Source organism: Somniosus microcephalus, unplaced genomic scaffold (genome assembly GCF_052327205.1).
Source record: "Somniosus microcephalus isolate GS21.2 unplaced genomic scaffold, FLI_Smic_1.0 unresolved_chr2, whole genome shotgun sequence".
Classification (NCBI taxonomy): Eukaryota; Metazoa; Chordata; class Chondrichthyes; order Squaliformes; family Somniosidae; genus Somniosus; species Somniosus microcephalus.
Genome location: NW_028225180.1, coordinates 88,949,644 through 88,962,265, shown reverse-complemented (window position 1 = coordinate 88,962,265; position 12,622 = coordinate 88,949,644). Strand labels below are relative to the sequence as shown.

The following is a 12,622-nucleotide window of genomic DNA, read 5'->3' as shown; positions in this document are numbered from 1 at the left end:
GTTCCACACACACTGACTCTCACTGGGGTACGGGTTCCACAGACACTGTCTCTCACTGGGGTACGGGTTCCACACACCCTGACTCTCACTGGGGTACGGGTTCCACACACACTGACTCTCACTGGGGTATGGGTTCCACACACACTGTCTCTCACAAGCGTACGGGTTCCACAGACACTGACTCTTACTAGGGTACGGGCTCCACAGACACTGACTCTCACTCGGGTACAGGTTCCACACTCATTGACTCTCACTGGGGTACGGGTTCCACAGACACTGATTCTCACTCGGGTATGGATTCCACACACACTGACTCTCACTGGGGTACGGGTTCCACAGACACTGACTCTCACTGGGGTACGGGTTCCACAGACACTGACTCTCACTGGGGTACGGGTTCCACAGACACTGACTCTCACTGGGGTATGGGTTCCACACACACTGACTCTCACTGGGGTACGGATTCATCAGACACTGACTCTCACTGGGGTACGGGTTCCACACTCACTGACTCTCACTGGGGTACGGGTTCCACGAACACTGGCTCTTACTGTGGTACGGGTTCCACACACACTGCCTCTCACTTGGGTACGGGTTCCACACGCACTGACTCTCACTGGGGTACGGGTTCCACAGACACTGACTCTCACTGGGGTACGGGTTCCACACACACTGACTCTGACTGGGGTACGGGTTCCACCCACACTGACTCTCTCTGGTGTACGGGTTCCACAGACACTGACTCTCTCTCGGGTACGGGTTTCACACTCACTGACTCTCACTGGGGTACGGGTTCCACACACACTGACTCTCACTGGGGTACGGGTTCCACGAACACTGGCTCTCACTTGGGTACGGGTTACACACAGACTCACTCTCACTGGGGTACGGGTTCCTCAGACACTGACTCTCACTGGGGTACTGGTCCCACAGACACTGACTCTCACTGGGGTACGGGTTCCACACACACTGACTCTCACTGGGGTACAGGTTCCACACACACTGACTTTCACTTATGTACGGGTTCCACACACACTGACTCTCACTGGGGTACGGGTTCCACAGACACTGTCTCTCACTGGGGTACGGGTTCCACACACCCTGACTCTCACTGGGGTACGGGTTCCACACACACTGAATCTCACTGGGGTATGGGTTCCACACACACTGACTCTCACAAGCGTACGGGTTCCACAGACACTGACTCTTACTGGGGTACGGGCTCCACAGACACTGACTCTCACTCGGGTACAGGTTCCACACACATTGACTCTCACTGGGGTACGGGTTCCACAGACACTGATTCTCACTCGGGTATGGATTCCACACACACGGACTCTGACTGGAGTACGGTTTCCACACACACTGACTCTCACTGGGGTATGGGTTCCACACACACTGACTCTCACTGGGGTACGGTTTCCACACACAGTGACTCTCACTGGGGTACGGGTTCCACACACACTGACTCTCACTCGGGTAGGAGTTCCACAGACACTGACTGTCACTGGGGTATGGGTTCCACACACACTGACTCTGACTGGGGTACGGGTTCCACCCACACTGACTCTCACTGGGGTACGGGTTCCACAGTCACTGACTCTCACTGGGGTACGGGTTCCACACAGACTGACTCTCACTGGGGTACGGGTTCCACACACACTGACTCTCACTGGGGTATGGGTTCCACACACACTGACTCTCACTGGGGTACGGATTCATCAGACACTGACTCTCACTGGGGTACGGGTTCCACACTCACTGACTCTCACTGGGGTACGGGTTCCACGAACACTGGCTCTTACTGTGGTACGGGTTCCACACACACTGACTCTCACTTGGGTACGGGTTCCACACGCACTGACTCTCACTGGGGTACGGGTTCCACAGACACTGACTCTCACTGGGGTACGGGTTCCACACACACTGACTCTGACTGGGGTACGGGTTCCACCCACACTGACTCTCACTGGTGTACGGGTTCCACAGACACTGACTCTCTCTCGGGTACGGGTTTCACACTCACTGACTCTCACTGGGGTACGGGTTCCACAGTCACTGACTCTCACTGGGGTATGGGTTCCACACACACTGACTCTCACTGGGGTACGGGTTCCACAGACACTGGCACTCACTGGGGTACGGGTTCCACACACACTGACTCTGACTGGGGTACGGGTTCCACCCACACTGACTCTCACTGGTGTACGGGTTCCACAGACACTGACTCTCACTGGGATACGGGTTCCACACTCACTGACTCTCACTGGGGTACGGGTTCCTCACACACTGACTCTCACTGGGGTACGGGTTCCACGAACACTGGCTCTCACTGGGGTATGGGTTCCACACAGACTGACTCTCACTGGGGTACGGGTTCCACACACACTGACTCTCACTGGGGTACAGGTTCCACACACACTGACTCTCACTGGGGTACGGGTTCCAGACACACTGACTCTCACTGGGGTACGGGTTCCACAGACACTGTCTCTCACTGGGGTACGGGTTCCACACACACTGACTTTCATTGGGGTACGGGTTCCACACACACTGGCTCTCACTGGGGTACGGGATCCACAGACACTGACTCTCACTGGGGTACGGCTTCCACAGACACTGACTCTCACTGGGGTACGGGCTCCACAGACACTGACTCTCACTGGGGTACAGGTTCCACACACAGTGACTCTCACTGGGGTACGGGTTCCACACACACTGATTCTCACTGGGATATGGGTTCCACACACACTGACTCTCACTGGAGTACGGGTTCCACACACACTGACTCTCACTGGGGTACGGGTTCCACACACACTGACTCTCACTGGGGTACGGGTTCCACACCCAGTGACTCTCACTGGGGTACGGGTTCCACAGACACTGACTCTCACTGGGGTACGGGTTCCACAGACACTGACTCTCACTGGGGTACAGGTTCCACACACATTGACTCTCACTGGGGTACTGGTTCCACACACACTGATTCTCACTGGGGTATGGGTTCCACACACACTGACTCTCACTGGAGTACAGGTTCCACACACACTGACTCTCACTGGGGAGCGGATTCCACACACACTGACTCTCACTGGGGCACGGGTTCCACACAGAGTGACTCTCACTGGGGTACGGGTTCCACAGACACTGACTCTCACTGGGGTACGGGTTCCACAGACACTGACTCTCACTGGGGTACGGTTCCACACACACTGACTCTCACTAGGGTACGGGTTCCACACACACTGACTCTCACTGGGGTACGGGTTCCACACACACTGACTCTCACTGGGGTACGGGTTCCACAGACACTGGCTCTCACTGGGGTACGGGTTCCACACACACTGACTCTCACTGGGGTACGGGTTCCACACACACTGACTCTCACTGGGGTACGGGTTCCACACACACTGACTCTCACTGGGGTACGGGTTCCACACACACTGACTCTCACTGGGGCACTGGTTCCACAGACACTGACTCTCACTGGGGTAAGGGTTCCACACACACTGACTCTCACTGGGGTACGGGTTCCACACACACTGACTCTCACTGGGGTAGGGGTTCCACACACACTGACTCTTACTGGGGTACGGGTTCCACACACACTGACTCTCACTGGGGTACGGGTTCCACACACACTGGCTCTCACTGGGGTACGGGTTCCACACACACTGACTCTCACTGGTGTACGGGTTCCGCACACACTGACTCTCACTGGGGTAGGGGTTCCACACACACTGACTCTCACTGGGTTACGGGTTCCACACACACTGACTCTCACTGGGGTACGGGTTCAACACACACTGACTCTCACTGGGGTACGGATTCCACACACACTGACTCTCACTGGGGTACGGTTCCACACACACTGACTCTCACTGGGGTACGGGTTCCACACACACTGACTCTCACTGGGGTATGGGTTCCACACACACTGACTCTCACTGGGGTACGGGTTCCACACACACTGACTCTCACTGGGGTATGGGTTCCGCACACACTGACTCTCACTGGGGTATGGGTTCCACACACACTGACTCTCACTGGGGTACGGGTTCCACACACACTTACTCTCACTGGGGTACGGGTTCCACACACACTGACTCTCACTGGGGTATGGGTTCCACACACACTGACTCTCACTGGGGTATGGGTTCCACACACACTAACTCTCACTGGGGTACGGGTTCCACAGACACTGACTCTCACTGGGGTACGGGTTCCACAGACACTGACTCTCACTGGGGTACGGATTCCACAGACACTGACTCTCACTGGGGTACGGGTTCCACACACACTGACTCTCACTGGTGTACGGGTTCCACACACACTGACTCTCACTGGGGTACGGGTCCCATAGACACTGACTCTCACTGGGGTATGGGTTCCACAAACACTGACTCTCACTGGGGTACGGGTTGCGCACACACTGACTCTCACTGGGGTACGGGTTCCACAGACACTGACTCTCACTGGGGTACGGGTTCCGCACACACTGACTCTCACTGGGGTACGGGTTCCACACACACTGACTCTCACTGGGGTACGGGTTCCACAGACACTGGCTCTCACTGGGGTACGGGTTCCACACACACTGACTCTCACTGGGGTACGGGTTCCACACACACTGACTCTCACTGGGGTACGGGTTCCACACACACTGACTCTCACTGGGGTACGGGTTCCACACACACTGACTCTCACTGGGGCACTGGTTCCACAGACACTGACTCTCACTGGGGTAAGGGTTCCACACACACTGACTCTCACTGGGGTACGGGTTCCACACACACTGACTCTCACTGGGGTAGGGGTTCCACACACACTGACTCTTACTGGGGTACGGGTTCCACACACACTGACTCTCACTGGGGTACGGGTTCCACACACACTGGCTCTCACTGGGGTACGGGTTCCACACACACTGACTCTCACTGGTGTACGGGTTCCGCACACACTGACTCTCACTGGGGTAGGGGTTCCACACACACTGACTCTCACTGGGTTACGGGTTCCACACACACTGACTCTCACTGGGGTACGGGTTCAACACACACTGACTCTCACTGGGGTACGGATTCCACACACACTGACTCTCACTGGGGTACGGTTCCACACACACTGACTCTCACTGGGGTACGGGTTCCACACACACTGACTCTCACTGGGGTATGGGTTCCACACACACTGACTCTCACTGGGGTACGGGTTCCACACACACTGACTCTCACTGGGGTATGGGTTCCACACACACTGACTCTCACTGGGGTATGGGTTCCACACACACTGACTCTCACTGGGGTACGGGTTCCACACCCACTTACTCTCACTGGGGTACGGGTTCCACACACACTGACTCTCACTGGGGTATGGGTTCCACACACACTGACTCTCACTGGGGTATGGGTTCCACACACACTAACTCTCACTGGGGTACGGGTTCCACAGACACTGACTCTCACTGGGGTACGGGTTCCACAGACACTGACTCTCACTGGGGTACGGATTCCACAGATACTGACTCTCACTGTGGTACGGGTTCCACACACACTGACTCTCACTGGTGTACGGGTTCCACACACACTGACTCTCACTGGGGTACGGGTCCCATAGACACTGACTCTCACTGGGGTATGGGTTCCACAAACACTGACTCTCACTGGGGTACGGGTTCCACACACACTGACTCTCACTGGGGTACGGGTTGCGCACACACTGACTCTCACTGGGGTACGGGTTCCACAGACACTGACTCTCACTGGGGTACGGGTTCCGCACACACTGACTCTCACTGGGGTACGGGTTCCACACACACTGACTCTCACTGGGGTACGGGTTCCACAGACACTGGCTCTCACTGGGGTACGGGTTCCACACACACTGACTCTCACTGGGGTACGGGTTCCACACACACTGACTCTCACTGGGGTACGGGTTCCACACACACTGACTCTCACTGGGGTACGGGTTCCACACACACTGACTCTCACTGGGGCACTGGTTCCACAGACACTGACTCTCACTGGGGTAAGGGTTCCACACACACTGACTCTCACTGGGGTACGGGTTCCACACACACTGACTCTCACTGGGGTAGGGGTTCCACACACACTGACTCTTACTGGGGTACGGGTTCCACACACACTGACTCTCACTGGGGTACGGGTTCCACACACACTGGCTCTCACTGGGGTACGGGTTCCACACACACTGACTCTCACTGGTGTACGGGTTCCGCACACACTGACTCTCACTGGGGTAGGGGTTCCACACACACTGACTCTCACTGGGTTACGGGTTCCACACACACTGACTCTCACTGGGGTACGGGTTCAACACACACTGACTCTCACTGGGGTACGGATTCCACACACACTGACTCTCACTGGGGTATGGTTCCACACACACTGACTCTCACTGGGGTACGGGTTCCACACACACTGACTCTCACTGGGGTATGGGTTCCACACACACTGACTCTCACTGGGGTACGGGTTCCACACACACTGACTCTCACTGGGGTATGGGTTCCACACACACTGACTCTCACTGGGGTATGGGTTCCACACACACTGACTCTCACTGGGGTACGGGTTCCACACACACTGACTCTCACTGGGGTACGGGTTCCACACACACTGACTCTCACTGGGGTATGGGTTCCACACACACTGACTCTCACTGGGGTATGGGTTCCACACACACTAACTCTCACTGGGGTACGGGTTCCACAGACACTGACTCTCACTGGGGTACGGGTTCCACAGACACTGACTCTCACTGGGGTACGGATTCCACAGACACTGACTCTCACTGGGGTACGGGTTCCACACACACTGACTCTCACTGGTGTACGGGTTCCACACACACTGACTCTCACTGGGGTACGGGTCCCATAGACACTGACTCTCACTGGGGTATGGGTTCCACAAACACTGACTCTCACTGGGGTACGGGTTCCACACACACTGACTCTCACTGGGGTACGGGTTGCGCACACACTGACTCTCACTGGGGTACGGGTTCCACAGACACTGACTCTCACTGGGGTACGGGTTCCGCACACACTGACTCTCACTGGGGTACGGGTTCCACAGACACTGACTCTCACTGGGGTACGGGCCCCATAGACGCTGACTCTCACTGGGGTACGGGTATGATATACCGGGTGTACATTAACTGCCTTTTCAATCTTTTTTTTCAGGTATTCATGAGTTTCCTGATGACGTGTTCTCCAAGGAGGAGAGGCAAAGAGGCGCCCTGTTGCTGCACGTGATCTGTGTAAGTAGACGAGTTTGCGTGTGTCTAGTACGTTACGCGAGACGGTGGCGTATTTCCACACCTGTTTCATGCCCCCGTCTCTCCACCCTCCCACCCATAGTGTTCTCTCCATCTCTCCTGTCGGTACTACCCCAAGACCCGTGCCTTGAAATGAGTTTGTCAGTCTCGATCCACATGCTAATTCCTTTCCCATTCATTCTGGAGATCTAGGAGTCGCTGGCGAGGCCCAGCATTTATTGCCGATCCCTAGTCGCCCTTGAGAAGGTGGTGGTGAGCCGCCTTACATAGATACATAGAAGATAGGAGCAGGAGTAGGCCATTCGGCCCTTCGAGTCTGCTCCGCCATTCAATGAGATCATGGCTGATCATCCAAATTCAGTACCCGGTCCCTGCCTTCTCCCCATATCCCTTGATCCCTTTAGCCTTAAGAAATATATCCAACTCTTTCTTGAATATACTTAATGAACTGGCCTCCACCGCCCTCTGTGGCAGAGAATTCCACAGGTTCACCACTCTCTGGGTGAAGAAATTCCTCCTCATTTCTGTCCTAAATGGCTTACCCATTATCCTTGGACTGTGACCCCTGGTTCTGGACTCCCCGACGATCAGGAACATCCTTCCTGCATCTAGTCTGTCCAGGCCTGACAGAATTTTATAGGTTTCGATGAGATCCCCTCTCAATCTTCTAAACTCCAGTGAGTATAAGCCCAGTCGACACAATCTCTCCTCATACGTCATTCCTGCCATCCCAGGTATCAGCCTGGTGAATCTTTGCTGCACTCCTTCCATGGCAAGAACGTCCTTCCTCAGGTAAGGTGACCAAAACTGCACACAATACTCAAGGTGTGGTCTCACCAAGGCCCTGTACAACTGCAGCAAGACATCCTTGTTCTTGTACTCGAACCCTCTTGCTACGAAGGCCAACATACCATTTGCCTTCTTAACCGCCTGCTGCACCTGCATGCTTACCTTCAGCGACTGGTGTACAAGAACACCCAGGTCTCTTTGCACTTCCCCTTCTCCCAATCTATTACCATTCAAATAATAACCTGCCTTCCTGTTTTTGCCACCAAAGTGGATAACCTCACATTTATCCACATTATAGTGCATTTGCCATGTTTCTGCCCAATCACTCAACCTGTCCAACTCGTGCTGGAGTTTCACGACATCCTCCTCACAGCATACCCTCCCCCCCATATTTGTGTCATCTGCAAATTTGGAGATATTACATCCAATTCCCTCGTCCAGATCATTAATATATATTGTGAACAGCTGGGGTCCCAGGACCGATCCTTGCGGTACCCCACTAGTCACTGCCTGCCATTCGGAAAACGACCCGTTTATTCCAACTCTTTGCTTTCTGTCCGCCAACCAGTTCTCTATCCAAGTCAATACCTTGCCCCCAATCCCATGTGCCTTAATTTTGCACGCTAATCTCTTATGCGGGTCATATGAAGTCAGAAATAGATGGTAGAAAGGTGAGAAGCAATAAGCAAAGGAGAGAAACACAAAGGGCCAAACTAATTCATAATGAGAGTGTGAAAAAAGCAAGCCTGAAGGCTTTGTATCTTAATGCTAGAAGCATTAGGAACAAGGTGGATGAATTAGTTGTGGAAATAGAGGTAAACAAGTATGATTTGATTGGGATTACAGAAACGTGGCTGCAGGGTGGGCAAGGCTGGGAACTTAACATCCAGGGATATACAATATTTAGGAAGGATCGGCAAAAAGGTAGGGGAGGTGGGGTAGCATTGCTGGTAAAGGAGGGGATTAATGCAATGCAAAGGAAGGATATTAACTCGGATGAAACGGAATCTGTATGGGTAGAAATGAGAAATAGCAAGGGGAGGAAAACGTTAGTGGGTGTGATATATAGGCCTCCAAATAGTAATATGGAGGTGAGGGAAGGCATAAAAAGGGAAATTAGAGAAGCGTGCGATAAGAGCACAGCTGTCATCATGGGTGACTTTAATTTACATATTGATTGGACTACCCAAACTAGTAAAAATTCTGAGGAGGAGGAATTCCTGGAATGTTTTCGGGACGGTTATCTGGACCAATATGTCGAGGAGCCGACTCGAGATCAGGCCATTTTAGACTGGGTATTGTGCAATGAGAAGGGACTTATCAGCAATCTTCTTGTACGAGGCCCCTTGGGTCAGAGCGATCATAATATGATCGAGCTCTCAGTCGAGATGGAGAGTGAGGAAATTGAATCAGAGACTAAGGTCCAGAACTTAAATAAAGGGAATTACGAGGGTATGAGACGGGAATTGGGTAAGATTGATTGGGTGGTGTTTCTGGGGGGATTGACAGTGGATAGGCAATGGCAAGCATTCAAAGATAGAATGGAAGAATTCCAGAACATGTTTATACCGGTTTGGCACAAAAATAAACCTAAAAAGGTGACTCAACCGTGGATAACGAGGGAAATTAGGGACAGCATAAAATCAAAAAAAAGGGCATATCAACTGGCAAAAAAAAGCACCAGACCGGAAGATTGGGGGCAGTACAGGATACAGCAAAAGAGGACAAAGGGATTAATCAGGAAGGGGAAAATAGAATACGAAAGTAAACTTGCAGCAAACATAAAGACAGACTGCAAAAGCTTTTATCGGTATATCAGGAGGAAAAGACTGGTAAAATCCCAAGTCGGTCCCTTGCAGTCCGATTCGGGAGAATATATAATGGAGAATAAGGAAATGGCAGACCAATTAAACTCATACTTTGGTTCTGTATTCACAAAGGAGGACACAAATAACCTCCCAGGAATATCGGCAAACATAGGGACTAATGAGAGGGAGGAGCTGACAGAAATTAGTATCTCTAGGGATATGGTGCTGGGTAAGTTGAGGGGACTGAAGGCCGACAAATCCCCGGGGCCTGATAAACTACATCCTAGGGTACTTAAGGAGGTGGCCCTGGAGATAGCAGATGCTCTAAGGATCATCTTCCGGAACTCCATTGACTCGGGAACAGTACCCGTGGATTGGAGGGTAGCTAATGTTACCCCAATATTTAAAAAGGGGGGTAGAGAGAAAGCAGGGAATTATAGACCAGTAAGCCTTACATCGGTTGTGGGCAGAATGCTAGAGTCCATTATTAAGGATAAAATAGCGGAGCACTTGACAAATGGGGAAAGGATCGGACAGAGTCAACATGGATTTACAAAGGGTAAATCGTGTTTGACTAATCTGCTGGAATTTTTTGAGGAAGTAACTGGTAAAATAGATGGGGGAGAGCCAGTGGATGTGGTGTACCTTGACTTCCAGAAAGCCTTCGATAAGGTTCCACACAAAAGATTATCATGCAAAATTAAGGCTCATGGGATTGGGGGCAAAGTATTAACGTGGATAGAGAACTGGCTGGCGGATAGAAAACAGAGAGTTGGAATAAACGGCTCGTTTTCGGAGTGGCAGGCAGTGACCAGCGGGGTGCCGCAAGGATCTGTCCTGGGACCCCAGCTGTTCACAATATATATAAATGATCTGGATCAGGGAATTGGATGCAATATTTCCAAATTCGCTGACGACACTAAACTAGGAGGAGGGGTGGGCTCTGATGAGGATGTCAGGAGGCTACAGTGCGATTTGGACAGGTTGGGGGAATGGGCGGATACGTGGCAGATGCACTATAATGTGGATAAATGCGAGGTTATCCACTTTGGGGGTAAAAACAGGAGGGTAGATTATTATCTAAACGGCAATAGATTGGGAGATGGGGAAGAGCAGAGGGACCTGGGTGTTCTTGTGCACCAGTCACTGAAGGAGAGCATGCAGGTGCAACAGGCGATTAAGAAGGCAAATGGTATGTTGGCCTTCATATCAAGGGGGTTCGAGTATAGGAATAGGGATACCTTACTACAGCTGTACAAGGTGCTGGTGAGACCGCATCTGGAGTATTGTGTACAGTTTTGGTCGCCCCATCTGCGGAAGGATGTTCTTGCCATGGAAAGAGTGCAACGGCGATTCACCAGGCTGATACCTGGAATGGCGGGAATGACCTACGAAGAGAGATTAAATCGTTTGGGCTTGTACTCACTGGAGTTTAGAAGATTGAGAGGGGATCTCATCGAAACATATAAAATTATGGCAGGCCTGGACAGGCTGAATTCAGAGAGAATGTTTCCAATGGCCGGGGAGCACAGAACCAGGGGCCACAGTCTAAAAATAGCGGGCAAATCATTTAAAACAGAGATGAGGAAGAATTTCTTCACTCAAAGAGTGGTGAGCCTGTGGAATTCCCTGCCACAGAGGGCTGCGAAGGCTAATTCAATAAATATTTTCAAGAGAGAATTGGATATATTTCTGAAGGCTAAGGGGATTAAGGGTTACGGAGAAAAGGCGGGGACGGGGTACTGAACTGGTAAGATCAGCTATGATCTCAGACGAAGATCAGCCATGATCTCATTGAATGGCGGAGCAGGCTCGAAGGGCCGAATGGCCTACTCCTGTTCCTATCTCTATGTTTCTATGTTTCTATGTTTCTTATCGAAAGCCTTCTGAAAGTCCAAATACACCACATCCACTGGTTCTCCCTTATCTATTTTACCAGTTACATCCTCAAAAAATTCCAGTAGATTAGTCAAGCATGATTTACCTTTTGTAAATCCATGTTGACTTTGTCCGATCCAGTCACTGCTTTCCAAGTGCTCTGCTATTACATCTTTTATAATGGACTCTAGCATTTTCCCCACTACCGATGTCAAGCTTACCGGTTTATATTTCCCCGCCTTTTCTCTACCACCTTTTTTGAATAATGGGGTAACATTAGCTATCCGCCAATCCATGGGTACCGTTCCAGAGTCTATCGAGTTCTGGAAGATGACCAGCAATGCATCTACTATTTCTAGGGCCATTTCCTTAAGTACCCTGGGATGTAGATTATCAGGCCCTGGGGATCTATCAGCCTTCAGTCCCATCAATTTTCCTAACACCATTTCCCTACAAATACTGATTTCTTTCAGTTCCACCCTTTCATCAGACCCTATGTTCCCCGGCATCTCTGGGAGGTTATTTGTGTCCTCCTTTGTGAAGACAGAACCAAAATATGTATTTAGTTGGTCCGCCATTTCTTTGTTCCCCATTATAAATTCCCCCGATTCTGACTGCAAGGGACCTACGCTTGACTTCACCAATCTTTTTCTCTTCACATATCTATAAAAGCTTTTACAGTCAGTTTTTATGTTCTCTGCAAGCTTACTCTCATATTCTATTTTCCGTTTCTTAATTAATCCCTTTGTCCTCCTTTGTTGAATCCTAAACTGCTCCCAATCCTCAGGATTGTTGCTTTTTCTGGCCAATTTATATGCCCTCTCCTTGGACCTTATGCTATCCCT

The 12,622-nt window shown here is 51.6% G+C and overlaps 1 protein-coding gene across 1 annotated transcript in view; it reads left to right on the top strand.

Moving 5' to 3' along the window:
- Window positions 1-7,210: 7,210 nt before the first annotated feature.
- The window catches only part of LOC147092975 (sodium/potassium/calcium exchanger 3-like), a 96,133-nt gene continuing 90,721 nt past the window's right edge, over window positions 7,211-12,622 (top strand). The window contains exon 1 of the mRNA XM_085976305.1: window positions 7,211-7,284. The gene's annotated coding sequence lies outside the window, so the exon portion shown is untranslated. The remainder of the gene's footprint in view (window positions 7,285-12,622) is intronic.